Source organism: Anser brachyrhynchus, assembly GCF_964034855.1.
Source record: "Anser brachyrhynchus genome assembly, chromosome: 3".
In the NCBI taxonomy this organism is placed as follows: domain Eukaryota; kingdom Metazoa; phylum Chordata; class Aves; order Anseriformes; family Anatidae; genus Anser; species Anser brachyrhynchus.
This window is the reverse complement of record NC_137696.1, coordinates 82,451,311-82,468,143: the sequence shown is the minus strand read 5'-3', so window position 1 is coordinate 82,468,143 and position 16,833 is coordinate 82,451,311. Positions and strand designations below refer to the sequence as shown.

Genomic DNA, 16,833 nt, shown 5'->3' with positions numbered 1-16,833 from the left:
GGGACTGCATTGCTGAGACTGAGCTCTCGAGGTGTCTCCTCCTCTGTGGTTCACACAGAACCTCTCTCAAAGTCTTCACCTTCCCCTTTATGCTCCCCAAACATGTCCCCAGAGCTGATGCTTCCTCAGTTAGCCATACAGGATGTAGAAACATTGCATACTGGGTTGTAATGAACTGCAAAGCAGGGGGACCCCTCACCTTCACTGTGTGCCATCTTTCCTTTTCTGTCGTTTCCAGAGAAAAACAAGTCACACAGGTGAAAAGTCCAGACTAGGTTTAAAGCAGGTGTCACTGTGTGTTCATTTAAACTTTATCCTTTCAGTTTGCATGGCCTCACAATCTCAGCAAAGAAATTCTGAAGGAAAAATTTGAAAGAGGGAAAGGAGAAGGCCTTGTGGATCATACAGGGAGCCCCAGAAAACACAGATCTCCACAAGGTCTTTGGGGCAGGACCTATTTAAGGACCTATTTAAGGACTTATTTTAAGGACTTATTTAACCAGAAAGCAATGCTTCTCCTCAAGTAACCATAGATAATCATGCCCTAAAAGTGTGTATTTTTTTCTGCCAGAAAACAGACAAGACCAGCTCAGAAGAAAATGCATACACTGCAAACATCTAAAGGGGAGATGACAAGCAGTGTTAATGCCCCCTCTTGAGACATGTTTCTGAGAAGCAATATCTGGGGCAGAAAGCTGTTCTTGGGGGAAAGAAACATTCCTTGATTGTCTTTTTCTGTTATCAGGCAGGAGCCCTTCTGCCACTGATGTGGCCAAGTTCATCCCTGGTAGAGTAAGGTTAGCACAGTGCAATGGATATATTCACTCTGGACTGTCCTGCTCCACTCTTCTCTAAATTTGCCTGATAGAGTGAATATGAACTAACCCTTTTGTCATGCTCTGCAAACTATTAATTAGTATCTTTTAAAGTCATTTAAAAAGTAATGTTCAAAATGTTTTTTGTTGTTGGTTGGTTGATTTGTTTGTTTGTTTGTTTGTTTTTAATCTGATGGAGCCTTCTGATTTATTTATTTATTTTTTGGGGGGGGGGGAACTGCCATTTAGCCTTATGAAGCACCCACTTTAAAGCTAAACACCTGAACAGTTCTCCAGAACTGCCCCAATTTCTCCCTTTCCCTACTGACACTGCCTTAAACCTGTCTGGACCATGGGTTCATGTCACTTAGAAACACTGGCAGGAGATAAGCAGCTTCTCCGGAAAAAAAAATGCTGCTGAGTTGTTTTAAACATTGACAATATTAATGGCTGTGTTATGTTTAAAAATTGATTCCTTTAAGAAAGTAGATAGAGGATGATGTGAGCAGAGCATTTGGTTGCTGAGGCCTCCCTTTGAGCAAGTGAGGGGGTCACATGCATCTGAGGCTGGTTTGTTGGAGCTCCTTACACTGGAAGTACAACAGAATGTAGACTTTGAATTTTCCAACTCCTGAATATTTTTTCATGTCTTATTACCATTGCATTTCAGAACTCCAAGTGCTTGTTCTCCTCTTTGTGGTAAGTACGAATACTAATCCAGAATACTTCGGAGGGGAAGAAAAAGAAACATTTCAACACAGCTCTATCACCATTGTCGCCACCCTCCAAGTGTCTGACGTTCTGCTGAAGAAAGCACATTGAAATGAACCCTTAAACTTAACAACTGTTGAAGAAAAGCAAGACATTAATGATGTCTGACGTGGCTAGAGCAACAATATCACTATCTGCAGCAAAGAATTAGTGAGGTATTGGATGAATCATTATGAAGTGTGTGTTTTGAGCCATTTCCCATTCTTATCTGGTGATTGCTGATAAAACATCAGCATCCGTGATTACCAGAGAAATCTTTACTTGCAAAACCACCTCCACACTACAGAATACCATTATTATTCAATATGATTTAAAATTTGATGAGTAGTCAAGTGTAGAAAACAGGAATGCATTATATCCCACTTGGCTAAAAAGCACAAAATACCAAATTTTGCCTGATAAATGAAGCATGTTCTTAATCTAACAGGATCAAGACGTAGCCTGCTCCAAATGAAAAACTACTGCGGGTTTTATCACTACATAGTGAACTCCAACCTGTTTCACTGGTTTCACCCCCAGTCCCCAAATAGAATCACATGGACCTTAATACATGGACAGATGTCGGTATGTAGTTCCAAGAACATTTTGTCTTTTATCCTGTTATCTAATATAAACTTGTATTAAATATGTCAATCTTTCATAAAGGCATTGGTTCCTTTTTTTGGCTTGCTTTGTCTTTAATAAAAGCTCCTGCACTAAAGCAGGGAAGTGCCTATGGAAATTATAACCTATAAAATATGATTACCAGACAACCTAGTATTGTACCACACTTATCAGATATCCATAAAAAAAAAAAAAAAAAAAAAAAAAAAAGGAGCAGTGTTAACAAAAACACCAAGGCAGAAAAGCCCAGAAGGAAAGAAATGGCAAGGAACTGTTCTGTTCCTTGCTGTCATTACCAGCTCTAAAACAGTTTGCCCATTCAGGGCTTACAAGAAATGTGTAGCACTTGACCCATATAGTTCTTTCCTCAAATCTGTGTGAGCTTACCTGGCATTTTTCTAAATCAGTTTTAAAGTAGAGGTATTTATAAATCTTATTACATCTACTTCTAGAAGGTTAGGGCAGCACACAAATTTTCAGATTGTTAGTGATGAGTCCCTTTTATTACTGAGATTTCCAAACTATGAAAAGATATGATTGAATACTAAAAGTATGCTAAAGTCTTACCAGATTTGTATGATCATTCTCTTACTTTTGGATTGTACTCTTCTAAAATTGCTTTCTGTGCTAGTTCTTTTCAGATTGTGAACAAACAAATTCCCTCGAAAACAATGAAATGGGAATCTGCATAACAGCCAAATGTTAGTTGTTAATATTAATACAGAGGAAGAAAGACAAAGCTATCGAAGATGCTACTGCTAGGTTCCTTGCAGGTGTATTGGCTCACAGGAATTCATGGAAGATGCAAATTCATAACTGTTCCAGTTCTGCTAAAAATACAAAGATTTTATTAAACACCAGGAAAAAACGCAGTCCCAATAAAGCCCTTGGGAATTTTTCCATTGGCTGCACTGCGCCAGGACTTCAAATGGGTATTTAACCTGGCGAAGAAATGAGTAGAGATGATTGCAGGATTTCCTTCTGTTTGAACGTTCTCATTAGATGAGGCCTCAGTGACCTCTGGGTTGATGGGTTGTTCCAATGTTTAATTGCTTTGACCTTCAGGGAGTTTCTTTTCATGTCCAACATAACCTTAGGTTTTTTTTGTTTAATGTGACAAATTACTTCATAAAACCAGCCCTGGATATTTTCATTAATTCTGGACAAATTGTGTTACACATAAAAGATGTCTTTTTCACAGATGCTGTAGCCATGCCAAATGGTCTCATAATTATTCCTTTTTACCTACTTTGGTATATATTGGTGCATATTTAGAATAATTGCTGAGCTTTATAAGAATATATAAATAATGGTATAATTTTAAGAAGAATTCTAAAAATCGTACCACAGAAATACACAATTTTGACCCCCCTCCTCAATAAAGTGAGCCTTTCAGAGGCCACGTTTTCTGAAAACCTTTCACTTCTTCTGAGGAGGGAACACAGCCCTTCCGCATTGATGCTGCAGTGCTGCCTCAGCAGGAACCACAGCGACAATGCTGAAAAGGTCCTGGCTGGCTCAAAACCAACCCTGCCCTCCCAGGAGCTGCATCTTCCATGTCTCTGAGAGCCTGCAGAGAGGCTCCATCCAGGGTGATGGAAGTGCTGGAGGCATCGGCTTCTTTCCACAAAAGTCAGGTATCAATTTGCCTTGGTGCCCTGCGCCAAAGCATCTCAAGAAAAGCATTCTAGAGTCAAAGGACACAAGCTTGTGGATGGTTTTCCCAGTTTCCCTTTTGAAACAAAGGGCATGAAGCTCCACTGTACCTCACAGGGCACACTCCATGTGCCTCCGCTGCATCACCAGGATGGCACTCTGGCCAAGGGGAGCAGGACTTGCCGTAAACACGACAGCCAAATTTCCCCAGACTAGCCTCATCACTGACACAGAGGGGTCTAATGCTAGTCTGTATGTATGGAAATGAGGTGGTTAGCTGTGTGGTTTACACATGCAGATCCCCATTTGCAAATGTCACCTGTGAAAGACAGAGGCCACTCCAGGAAGTACAAAGCTCGGGATTGTTTAGGCAGAATGGAAAATGACACCCCGGCATTTACAATGGGATTTTTATTATCGATGTCACAGATATGATACTTGCTACTGACATGCTTGAATTAGAAGAGACAAAGTAAACTGTTAGAAAGAAGAGGCCATTGAACTAAATACAAGTGTAACCCGCGTGCTTATGTTGCAGCATTCGATTTCCTCTTAAGTCTCAGGAAGAGGGGGGAGAGACAGCAAAGGGTAGACCTGTGTTTCAGCTGAAATCTCTTATGTCTACACAGGAGGGTAGGGCCTCTCCAAAAAAAAAAAAAAATCAGACAAAGAGCCAGGAGCCAGCAGTTAGGAAAGCCTTCACTGAGGAAGAGGAGCTTTGCAATTTCCACCCCAATGCAGATCTCTGCAATGCTCCAAGTGAGAAAAAGTTAAAACTGAAGGAGTTGGAAGCATCCCTAAGGACTGCGCACCTGATGACATGTCGGGGCCGAAAGCCGTGTTTGCTCTGTCCTAACTGTGCTACTTTTGATAGAGGTTTTGGATCTCCAGACTCACAAGAAACCAAGCAAATGATCATCTCCTGCCCCAGAGCCTGGAGCTGGCTGCAAGAACCCTTGAACTCTTTTTTCTAGGAGAGATTTGGATGGAAGCTGAGCTGAGAAACTGGGCAATCCAGGTGGTACTCACATGTCCATGCATTTTCAAGAGGTCTTGGAAAGATGAAGATACTGATGCTATATGGTGAAAATGGGAGAAGGGGAAAGTTTCTGAATGTGTCAGACAGAGAGGAGAAGTGACATTGGTCACTCTAAGCTTCGTAGTAACTGCATATAATAACAACAGTGTTTGGGGGAGGAACAGGTTTCATGCCAACAGGTTCTTTTAAAGAAATAAAAGTATTTTCAAATCATTTCTAGCATTTATTGCAGAAGACGGCATTTGTATTAACTGCATAATTCCCCAGCAAGTTTGGCTCCTGAGGGCTTTTTGTATCATAGCTCAAATCCATGACAGACAGACACACAGATGGGTTATGCGATGTCTTTGAAAGGCAGGATCTCATCCCTCCTTCAGCAAAGCAAAAAGCAGTGCACAAATGGCAAAGTGCAGCTGAGTTATCCACACTAAAGACTCAGCGTCTCAATGCCACTAGGAGAGAGCCTTTCTAAACACTGTGCCGTCAAGAATAGGAGAGAACAGTGAAATAAGCCACTGTGTGATTCAAGTGTCTCTAACCCATCACAGAAACACTCTCCCTTGGCCCCAGGACTGCATTCTTCAGCTCTGTTTGCTGCACCATAAAACACGAGGTCATTTTTATCACAAGCCTTGTGAATAGAGACTGGAACTTTCTACAAGGTCTTCTTTTCTTATCCCCCACTTCTCCCCCCCTTCAAAAACAACTCCCAGCCAGCCAGTACAAGAGGCTTTGCTGTCTGGGAGCTTCCTGCCCATGACACCTATAGCCTTAGAGGGACCTGGCCCCTCCGGGCCCTCGGAGCAATTTGCCAGCTCACCTGGAGGCAACCTGATCTCAGGCAAGGGTCTGCCACCCTGCCTGGTGTCGTTGGGCGGCAGCAGGGGATTTAGAAATGTTAGAGAAGCAGATTCCACTTTCCTCCAAAGCTAAAGTTTTACATTAAGGAGGAGAAAGGAATAATACACTGCAGGCATTTGTAGTAACTAGACGCTGCCCATGAGAACTTGAGCTCCTCAGGAGGAACAGTGACCAACAGGCATGCAGGCAGCATCCTGAGGAAGCGGTGTCCTGTACTCGCAGTATTTTTAAACTAACAAAACAAAACAAAAAAAAAAAAACAAAAAAAAAAACCACACACAAAAAAAAAACACCACAGCTCCTTTCAAATGAAACTCAGTCCTGAAGGAGCCCAAGTTGCAGTACTCGGATCCAGACATCTCCCAATGGTCAATATGGGAATTCTGGAACTGACATTTTCTATTCTTTTGAGCCTGGATTTGGGATTTTCATCTCCTCTCTAAGATGAAAACGAACTGATCTGTCCCTGATAGCCTACTTCTGTGGTTTTGCCTTCAGCAGGTGACACTCCAGACGCACTGTACATGAGTAGTCCATATCCATGAAACGCTAGCCAGCCTATTAGTGGTGCCCAGTCAAGCAGAGTGGAGATTTCTGTGTGCAAATATTTCTCTCACTTCAGCAGGGAAGAAGTGGGGGTCTTTTGGGTGTGCAGGGGCACTCCGGTTAGTCTTCTCAATTATTAGCAAACCACAAGGTTCATTTCTTAGCATCGATGAAGTTTCCACTGAATTGTTATGAATAAAAACATACTTTAGATCGCAAATTCTTCAAGCTGACTGTATGTTTTTAAACAAATACATTTCTTAGTTATTAAAATGCTGTATTTTTACTAAAATTTAGATTTTGTTGACAGTATCTCATTAGTACACACTACTCTGTAACAAATGGAGACCCTTTAGTAAAGCTAAATGAAGACTTGAGGCCAAATGTGATTCACTCTTCCAGGAACTCCCCAAAATTCAGTCCTGCTGGAGCAAGAAGAAAGCCTTACCTAGAGAGCATGCCCCATATGGGATACATTTTGCAAGTCTTGCATACCATTATGAGGACCTAAATTGAGCCCTCCTGCGGTAGCACAGAATAGGAAAACCCAGCATAGGAAAAAAACACATTTAGATTCACCCAGATTTATATCCTTTGATCAAAAGCTGCCCCTTGTGCTTATAAGAATCTCATGTAAATATCTGCAAAGTTACTGCTTTATCTGCTTTCATATTCCTCTGTAGAACAGCCTTTGCCATCTTACCTACAAGAACGGGTTTCTTAGGCTGCTGAAATCATGGCTCATAGTGCTGAATATCAGTATCTCATTATCCTTGTTCTCGTTAGGGGTGGATCTATGCCTTGTTTCAGAGGCTCTGACTGTATTTTATCCCCTATTTATGCAATATCTATAAAGATGGAGTCCTGCTGCATAACTGGTCTCCCATCTACCATGATAATGAAAAGCATTATTTTTATTACCACCACGTTTTACTTAGCTACGTCTTTCAAAGGACACTGCCAAGGTTGGTCCAAAGTTTAAATTTCACAGAAGCAGACTTTTACAAAACATATGCCCGAATAGAAACGTTGCCATTGATTTTTTTTAATTGCAAGTGAAAACAATTGCATTTGATGAAATAACCATTCCCCTGAACTTTCCGCCCTAAACCTGAAAACCTAAAAGTGGAAGTGACTCAAACACAGGCAAATCTGACTTCATTGATTTCTATTGTCCACGGTGAGAAAACACAACCAGTAAACAAAGCAGAAAGAGTGACAAGTAAATTGGATTTTTAAAAATTCTTTCACTTTTAATAACATTAAGGTGGGATTTGTAACACAGGTAAAGGCATTTGTTTGTTTGCAGCATAGGATCTATAAGGCGACAGTGTCCCTTTAAATCCCTTCCCCTTGTAATTTATTTGCTCTAGGAACGATGGCAATGAAGTTAACAGTGGGAATAATTGCAGCTCCTGAAGAAGTTAAATTTGCCACTTGTTCAGAGCTAAAATTTCATTTCCCACTCAGACAGAACTTTTGCTTCCAGGTAATACCTATGCAAGCCCCTTCCCCAAAAGCAGTGTCCAGATGGGCTCTTTCCTAGCCATTTCTCCCTCTATAGGAGGCAGGACAAGTATCCCAAAGGGGTGTTTGTGCACACCCAGACCCTCTGACCAAGGGGAGAAAGTGAAGATGGTGCAGATGGGATTGGGCATAATGCCCTTCTTTCAGCACAACAGGGTTTGGTGTCCAAAAATGTAAGCCTGGAGACACCATTGGCAGCCCCACAGGAGCCATCAGCATTGAAAATTACAGGTTTTACCTCTTTCCACAAGCCAAAGAAAACCCTGTCTGGCTTTTGGTCCGTCTCCACAGGGCTTTTTTCCTCCAGCACGTGATTTAAACCACAAGGGACGGCAGAGGTTGCACTGGATTTGCAGGTGAAGAGGTGAAGATCATGATGTGGCCCTCAACTTCGTCTTGGAAATCTTTGGAAATCCAAAGCTTCTTTGAAAATCTGCCTGGGTTTTTCCACAAAGGAGCCTGAATCAAAACCGAGCAAGGGCAGAGCATCAGGATCTACCTTACCGCGTTGAGGTACATCAGCAATTTCAGGTGATACAAACTGCCTCTGTGTGACGTGAATTGCTCATTTCAAGAGAGCACTCCTGTATCTAACTGCAAGTCTGAATACTGTACAAATTATTTATATTGTTCGGGGCTTTTGTTATACTTTGCATATTATCACATTAAATGATGTTTCTGTGAAAATGTGAGGCTTTTGAGCACCAGAATTGTTCATGTCATAATGCCTGAATAAAGGAAGTGCAGAAATCTGCAAACAGAGGAAAGCAACTGCCTTTGCTTCCATTCATCAGAACGTCTGGATGAAAATCACCTTTCCTGTTTAATGTTTGCCCTCCATATTTTCAAGTGTAAAAATTCAAGAAAAAAAAAAAAAGTGCTGTGTAGCAGCTGGCCCATTTAAGAAGGTGATACATATTATTCAAATGATTACACGAATGGCTAAAGGTGATGCATTATTCCCTATTTTCATTTGTGTAGCATAACTTCAGCATGGTGATGAACTATGTCAACCAGGAACCTTGGCTGCCTTCTGTTGGAGAAAGCCCCTCAAAGATCTTTGATGTGACAATGAAACTGGGAAATATTACTGACTCACAGCCTTTAAGCAATCAAGAAGTGATCAAAGCAGTGACTCAAGAATTCAAGGGAAAAATTACATGCTCAGGGAAATGAGGAAAGCTTATTACCAACTGATATTCAACAGAACAGGCAACTGAAAGTCTAATTTTGTGAAATATGCTTTTAATTGGTATTCACCGAGTTATTGTATATTACTTATTTAAAAAGCAGCCTTTAATTCCAAAAAAAATGAATGGCTCAAAATTCCGGTCATGAAAGTGTGGGGTGGAAATGCTTTGTCCCATTTCAGCTTTGTCCAACTCCTACATAAAATGCAGGTCAGAGAAAGAGGCAGAGGTCTTCAGATTTCACCTCTGTGGCCTAAAGCCTAGGAGATTTGTCCTCTGCTGAAAAGAAAAGTACTGGTGAGGCAGGACTGTGTGAAACACAAAAGGCAAAGCTCTAACCTCAAGCAGAGGCTTACACCAGGAGAAGCTCCAGTGAACCATCCAAAGCCAGAAAGATTTGGACATGCACACTCTCCAGAGAGACTTCTGCAACACACCCTAATGTGTAGCTACTTTAGCATGCTGTCTTTTGTTGTGGTCAAGTCTAATCACCATATTTCCCAGCTGCCCAGCACAGCTGTGGGGTTGGGACTGACCATGGGTGCTCACCATCACTGTCCCCACTGCCCAGGACCCCAGGAGACCCAGAGCTGGTCACGCAGCCCAAAGACCAGCAGCAAGGAGACATGCTATGGGCCTCGGTGCTGCTGTGGCACTGAGCACTCACAGGACAATGTCATGCTCCAGACAGAAGGTTTTCTTCATGGGCATATTACATCTGGGACAGGAGGGGTGGTTTCCTTTCCCACAATAAACACCAGCATATTTTGCCTGTGTTGCAAACAGCAGTTTGTTTGCCTGGTGAGCCGTTCCCTCAGACTAGCTACATACATTTTTCATTCACATTGATGAGAAGACTACTATCAACTCACTGATTTTCTGGCTGTCCACTGACTGCTTGTCAAGCATCACTATATACAAAATACCTTGAATATGCCAATGATCAGGTAAAAATTGAAGCTACTTGTCTTGATGTTACATTCTATTCCCACTTGACTCCATTTTTAAAAAGATCTCAAATGCTGCAAAATGAGAATTGCACATTTTTAGTGAACACTGAGAGGATGATCTATGCTGACAGGCATTCACTTGCTATCTGCCACAGGTAGCCCAGCATTAAGGTATAAAGCTTCAGGGCACTGAAAGGATTTGATCTAATCTTATATTATAAGAAGCATCCAACATTGTACTTTTTTTTTTCCAGCACAGACACTTATGTACAGCCTAAGGGCCCGATCCTGCTCCTCTTGAAATCAGTTGGAGTTTTTGCCTTTGCTTCAGCAGCAGAGGGAGAGGGAACAAGTTGTGTAAGGGTGTTACATGATGGCAATTCCGTCTTCTTAACAAATCACTCTTAACTGGGAGAAAGCAGGCACAACAGAGCTGGAAACACTACCTGCATAGTCAGAGCAACCTGTCTTCCAGCTCTGCTCTGCAGGCTAACGTTGCCCCTGCTGTTCTTCCTTGCCAAAGGTGTGGAGGTGGAAATGTGTTGGCCAGAGATCTGGACCGAGAGGAGAGGTTCTTTCAGGAGAGACAGAGTTGTATGAACATCAAAACATTTGTTTTTTTTTTTATAAGTCATAAAAACAAATGCATTGACTAGAAGGACATTGAGACAGGATGCAAACACTCTCAATAACTAAATGCATTTTGTAAGCAGTTGATGGGTTGCACTTATTGAAGCAAAGCATGAGTACAAAAGCCAATGATTAAGACTTAGGAATACCTTTCATTTTCTTTCCCATCTTTTTGCCAGTAGAATGCATTTATTGTATTCTATCATCACCATTCATTGCAGCACATCAGACTTTAAGCTGAGAAGATATGTACAGATACTGTGCATTTCTACGGAAACTGAGAAATGTGAGGGTTTAGATAAATGCATGTTTTCTCTGTCCGGTCTTTTCTAATATACACATTGGAGCATCCAGACCACAAAACCCTGGGACTGATCCTGCAATGTTCATATTAGTCATTCTTTATTTTACAGGTAATGCAAAGCCTTAGAAACATGGACTGGCCTCCAGCTGGTTGCAAGAAACAGTCAACTATTTTTCCATCAGCTGGAACTATAGGACTGGTGTCAAAATACAGAATTAAAATGAAAGTATTTACCAATATTAAAGACTGCATCAAATGCTTTTAATATATTTTAAAACAGAAACAGAAATTAGTTACATAAGCTTGAAGAAAACAATCCAAAAAAGTCTGTTTTCATATCACATTATTCATGCCCATCTGTAAGAGTGGAGCCTGATCCTGCTAGGTCTTATTCATGTGGGTAATCCCTTTGACCCTAGTCATAAATACATTATTCTAGCTCAGGATAATCTCCAAGCATCAGTCTGAACTGATGCCTGCACTCTTGAACACAAATGCGCATGTTATATTTCTTGAATCTCAGAGCTGTACTAGTAAGCTGGTTGCATTAATATAGTATAATACCGTATTTCATCTTTAAAAATATATATATATTATATATATATATATCCAGGCAAGCCCTATCCCTTCTGACTCTTAAAAAAAAAAAAAAAAATCCAGGTGTTTCAATTTGGAAAGAAACTTTGGATTTGTTGTAGTTCTCTTTCTGTGCACTTTTTTTCCCAAAGGCAGACATTCATACACATATAATTCCCTCTTCTTGTCACTGGGCTTCTGGGTCAGTGAGCATTCCTCTGCTGTAGTGTTTTTCAGATGAAACTCCAAGAGAAACACTGTCCTCAATGATGGGTCGGATACAGCAGAGGAGGATGGGCAAATATTCTAAGATTGGCCTGGATTCTTGCCAGCCGCAGAAGAAAAGAGCCTTTGTGTTTGGACATCTGAAGGCCAGGCATAAACATGTTAGCCGATACTTAACACCCAAAGCCAGAGCCAAAACCGTTAGACACCCTGAATAATCCTTGCTGGGCCTCCTTTGGGCTTCAAACTGCCCATTACAATGGGGCGGCCTCCTCCAATTACCAAATGTGTTTCTTCTAAAAACATCCTTACAGGAACTCCCAAAATAGCAGCGATTAAAAGCAAACAGCCTGTAATTCATTGACATATGCAAACCTTTTAATGTTTTGCTGGAGACAAGTTGCAACTTTTTGTACCTACAAGACTATTTATGCATTTTTAATAATTACCCTTGTATATTATGTGATACAATTCCTTTAGGCATTTAGTTAAGAGAAGCAACAGAATTCACATTCAAAAGAAACTGTTAGTTTTGCTGCAAGAAGCGCAGCTAATTTATGTAGTGAATTTTTTATACATTTTTTTTTTCCCCTGATTTCTCTTCCCTGCTGTCCTCTTCCCCCTTTCTTCTTCACTACATTAAGAAATTCTGATGTGCCTGCAGCAACATCCACTGGTGGGGAGCGTCTGCGGTGATGCCAGCCCGGGCTTCCCGGCACTGGAAGCCAGTAAAGTGCGCTGCTTCAGCAGGACGCGCTCCCTTATAAGCCCCTGTGGGAATTGCCTTACCCTAGGGTCCTCTCTAATCACATACCTTCTGCCAGCTCGCCAAGTCCCTTGTCGCCTGACAGACAGCAATCCCGACTCTGTCGGTGCTGCACAAGGAACAGTGCGAGGAAAACACTCCTGCAGATCAAGAAGAAAGATGCTTTCGCAACCAACACAGTCTTGCGAGCTCTGACTTGTATCTGAGCTCAAATTCCCAGCTTGCTTGCATTTTGGCTAACACTTTGGCTCTGGATTTGGATGAGCGGATCAAAGGGCCAAGCAGGGAAACTGAGGCAGTGGGATGAGCATGGCGTGCATGCGGATCCCACCGGCAGTGCAGACGCACGCAGCTTGGGGAAGTAAAGCCTGAAACTCACAGAGCAACATAGTGACAGGCAGTGCTTGACCTGCCTCAGGGGATAAGAAATAAAGAGTTAATTTCTTCCTTATGAGACGCCAAAGGACCAGATCCCCAGCTGTGTTGCAGCACTGATGATTTCACCCATTTCACCTGCCAAAAACCTGATCCTCCCTCTCTTTTTATAGGAACTACCAAAGCAAGCCAAGCCAAATATTTTGGTGTTATTGCTGCTTGACAATATATTTGAGGTGTGATTTTAAAGGCAGCCACTGAAGATACTACACTTAACGAAAATGCAAAGGAAAAAAAAAATCTCTTATCATCAGCAGGTCACAGTTCTTGCACAACAGCATTTCCCTTTGGCTTCAGCCGGCAGTTTGTCAAAGCAAGGACTTCATTTTCCCATTTTAAATTAGCAGTAGATAATTAGGAACTGCCTACAATTAAATACTGTTGTTAAAAAATAAATAAGTACTGGCACTTCCCTGTTTAGACAGTAAGGAGAAGGCTGTTCATCAAAAAACACAGGACACATGAGAATGTGAATAGCAAAAAGCTCATAACAAAGAAGGATAAACTCTTCTTTGTGTGCTTACTGGATTTATTTATTTCTCTGTAACTGAGAACCTATACAAATAAATGGGATGAAAAGCCCACATATACCCTGATATCAACTGTAATCTGCCATTCTTAAACCAAACCTACCAGAACGCAAAGGAAAGGGGCAAGATTTGCACAATGGGCACACCAAGCCAGCTGTGCTCTCAGCAGAATTGCTTCTCAGCTCCTACAGCTGCAGCAGGACAAGTCTTGCACTGACAAAACCACTTGTCAGGGTCCAACACTATTTCAGCTCATTCCTTGCTCAGCCCTAGACTTCCCTAGAGATCTTCAGTGTATTCTTTTACAGCTACACCTGTGGAGATACCAAGCACTGCATCTCCTGAGCATCCTGCTGCATGCAGGGTGGCTCCTTGACTGCAGAGCATGCCTGCCACCCTCCTGAGTTAGTTTACATATCTGGAGAAGAAATCCCCAGAGAACAGCTGAGCAGGGAACCCCCAGGCCAGTCTCCAGTGCAAGTGGCAGGACTCAGACTCTGCAGGGCCATCGCTCAGTCTGGTGTTGGACTCACCAAGCCTGTCCCACAGGGGACATTTACCCACACAGGTGTGCCCACAGCCTGCTTGCAGCCCTAGCAGTGTTTCGGTACAGCTGCCAGGTGGCTGGCAAATGTAGAAAATCTCCAAATTCCTCCTTAAGAAGTTTTCTAGTTTCTAGGTATGAAAAGGGAACCAACCATAGAATAACCACCTTTCTAAGTGGCCTTGAATCCTTTATGAGAGCCCTCTCCTGCAGCTGGCTACCTGCTCTCATTTCTCCCAGCTCCAAAAAGGACCAAAGAACGTCCCAGCCAGGTCTGCAGATGCTCTCGCTCAGCCTCACAGGAGATGCTTGGGACACTGGCTCCAAGAGCACACAAAGCCACTAAACTGAAAGAAGAATGATTTCTCCCTGACCTCATCTCAGTCCCTTGGGAAAGCTCGTTTCCTCTGACTTCACAGTGGGGGAATGGAAATACAGCATTGTTTCAGTACATCACACATTCAGTGACCCTGCCTGTAGCAAAACTATTTTGGGGAGAAAAAAGACTTCAGGGTAAGTATGGTTTACTAAAATGATAGCAGCAATTCATGTAATAGTAACAATTCAGAGCAGAAGTGCAGGATCATACGTGTTTCTCTCTCTGGCACTTTGGGGAACATCACCAACAGAGGAAATTGTGGAGTGGTATCACTAACACGGCTTTCAAGCCATGATGCTCAAGACCCAGATGCTCAGGGTACTTTGCAGTGCCGTGTCCCCACGCCAGGTGGTTTCTGTGCCACCAGGAAGAACCCACCTCAGCAAGTAGCGCTGGCATGGTCCCAGCAAGCTGATGGCTCACTTTGGTTAACGGCAGCACAGACTCGCTGATAACACCATCCCACCCACCGAAGTGCCATGCTTCTCCAGAAGCCCTTGGAGCTCGGTCACAAGGTGGCTAAAAGGTTTATTTGGGATAGCAACATTTATTTGGATGGCAACTTCCCTGCAAGGTTCACAAGATGGGAGGAGGTAAATATTCTTCGGTTTCTCTGTGTGACAAAACTATTTAGAAGGGATTGCAGCACAATAAAACCAAAAAAGGGAGGAGTGCGCTCCTTTACTTCCTCAGAAAAACAGAGCCACTTCTTGGCAATGTTGTAAGCTGCTCTATAACCTTAGCATTTCCTCTATTGGCCTCCCCAAAAAAAGCACAAGGATACAGACTGGCAGTATCAATCCTGCTGTAACACCTCACTGCAGTTTACATCTTTTCATTTAACCCTCTCTCTTGAGCCAGATTTAAGGCTCTGGTATGCTTCATGCAAACAGCTCTGTGAGGCAAAGCAATGCTGTTAAGGAGTCAGGCAGGAGAGATATCAAATAAACTTTCCATTTTATTTACAGTTCAGGAGCCCTGCAGAATGACACACACTTATGGTTTGGGATCACTAGCAATTATTGTAAAGGTGAAAGCAGATACTGCAAATTTAACAAGCCTTTTGTATGAACTAATTGCATTAGAATACATTAGTAAGGGTGCACATTGTAGGTTTTATGTTTCATTGGAAAGGTCATCCTAGATTCTGGTTGAATAGTGAAAGAGAGGAAACCATATTAGCAGTGTATCCAGCAAGTGTCTCTAGGATGAATTTTCTTCAGATCATTTGCATTATTTGATTGTAGCTGAATAGTTCTGCCTCTGCTAAGCAAGTAGGGGAAGACCTACAGTGACAATAGGGGAAGTTCAAAGTCTTTGAGCCTTATTAGAAGGCTCATTTTCTGCACTCATTTTCATGAGCTCGTTTCCCAGAACTAGGCTAGCAGCTGTATAATCAGGACAGCAACTTGACGTGCCTCCTGTGAAATACTACCCTCTCAGGGAAAGTCTCTGTTAGCGTTCAGGAGGCGAGAGGGCTGCTGCTTCTTCGGAGGTGTGACACCCCGTTGTGCTGTGACACGAAGCCCCGCTTGGTGCTCTGCCAGTCACTGGCACCAGCAGCCTGAGCTGGGGCACATGGGAGGATATGCATCCCCCCATCCCCTCTCTAAGCCAGCTCAGGTGTCTCCTGGGCCCACCCAGGCTCAAAGTTTTGGCTCACATAAAAAAACCCTGTCCCCAGTCAGGCAGGGCTCCTTTCTGCATAGTTACCTGCCAGCACTGCCCTGTCCTATGGCTGAGGCAATGGGACTGAGCATCAGCAAAAGAAGGGCAGAGACTGTGTCCTTCAAGACATTTGGTAGATTTGTGGATCTGATGGTGTAAAATCTTCTGGTTACCCGTCTGCACATCCTCCAGGGTCTCCAGGAGCAGGACTGGCACCCACTAGTTCATTAGTTCTACTAATACGTGGACTTATACCATCCCCGTAGAAAAGCTCACCATACAAAACAAGGACGCTTGCACTGTGTTAGGCTGAGCAGTGCAAGCAGGGCTGGAAGCAGAGCTAAATGGATGTTCCCAATGACCCTCATCTTCCCCAGACCTGTCTCTGGTGTGTAAGAGGCACAGACAATGTGCAGCACCCTCCAGCAAGGTGCAGAGGCATTTACCCTGTCGCCAGCCACCTTTGCCCTGAAAGGATGTGGCTTCTACCCATCTGCCACCCCAAGACGATGTAAAAGAGAGGAGCATATGGCTCTGAGAAAATAAAAGGTCCCAGTATCTCAGCTTGGTGAAGCTATTGACTTCCTGTCTGACCTCCAGCAAGACACGTGCCCTCCATCTGCCCTGCTCAGGCTGGCTGCGAGACAAGCAAAAGTGACTCCACTGCAGAGATGCTGAGTTTGAGTTTAGCTTGTCAAAGCCACAGCAGCTGGTCACCCCTTTGATGCCGACAAGCTGTGCAAAGGCCCACTGCAGCCAGCTCAGAGTGGTCAGGCCTTCCCCTCCCACAAACTCAAACAGCTCCCCAGGCCCATGGA

The 16,833-nt window shown here is 42.9% G+C and overlaps 1 protein-coding gene across 2 annotated transcripts in view; it reads right to left on the bottom strand.

Moving 5' to 3' along the window:
* LOC308192389 (uncharacterized protein) overlaps positions 1-16,833 on the bottom strand; it is a 58,053-nt gene that overhangs the window by 11,609 nt on the left and 29,611 nt on the right. The window contains exon 5 of one of the 2 annotated variants that reach the window (XM_080585950.1): positions 6,828-8,277. The exons of the other annotated variant lie outside the window; for it this stretch is intronic. The gene's annotated coding sequence lies outside the window, so the exon portion shown is untranslated. Of the gene's footprint in view, positions 1-6,827; positions 8,278-16,833 lie in introns of those variants that run through there. 2 annotated transcript variants of the gene reach the window in all.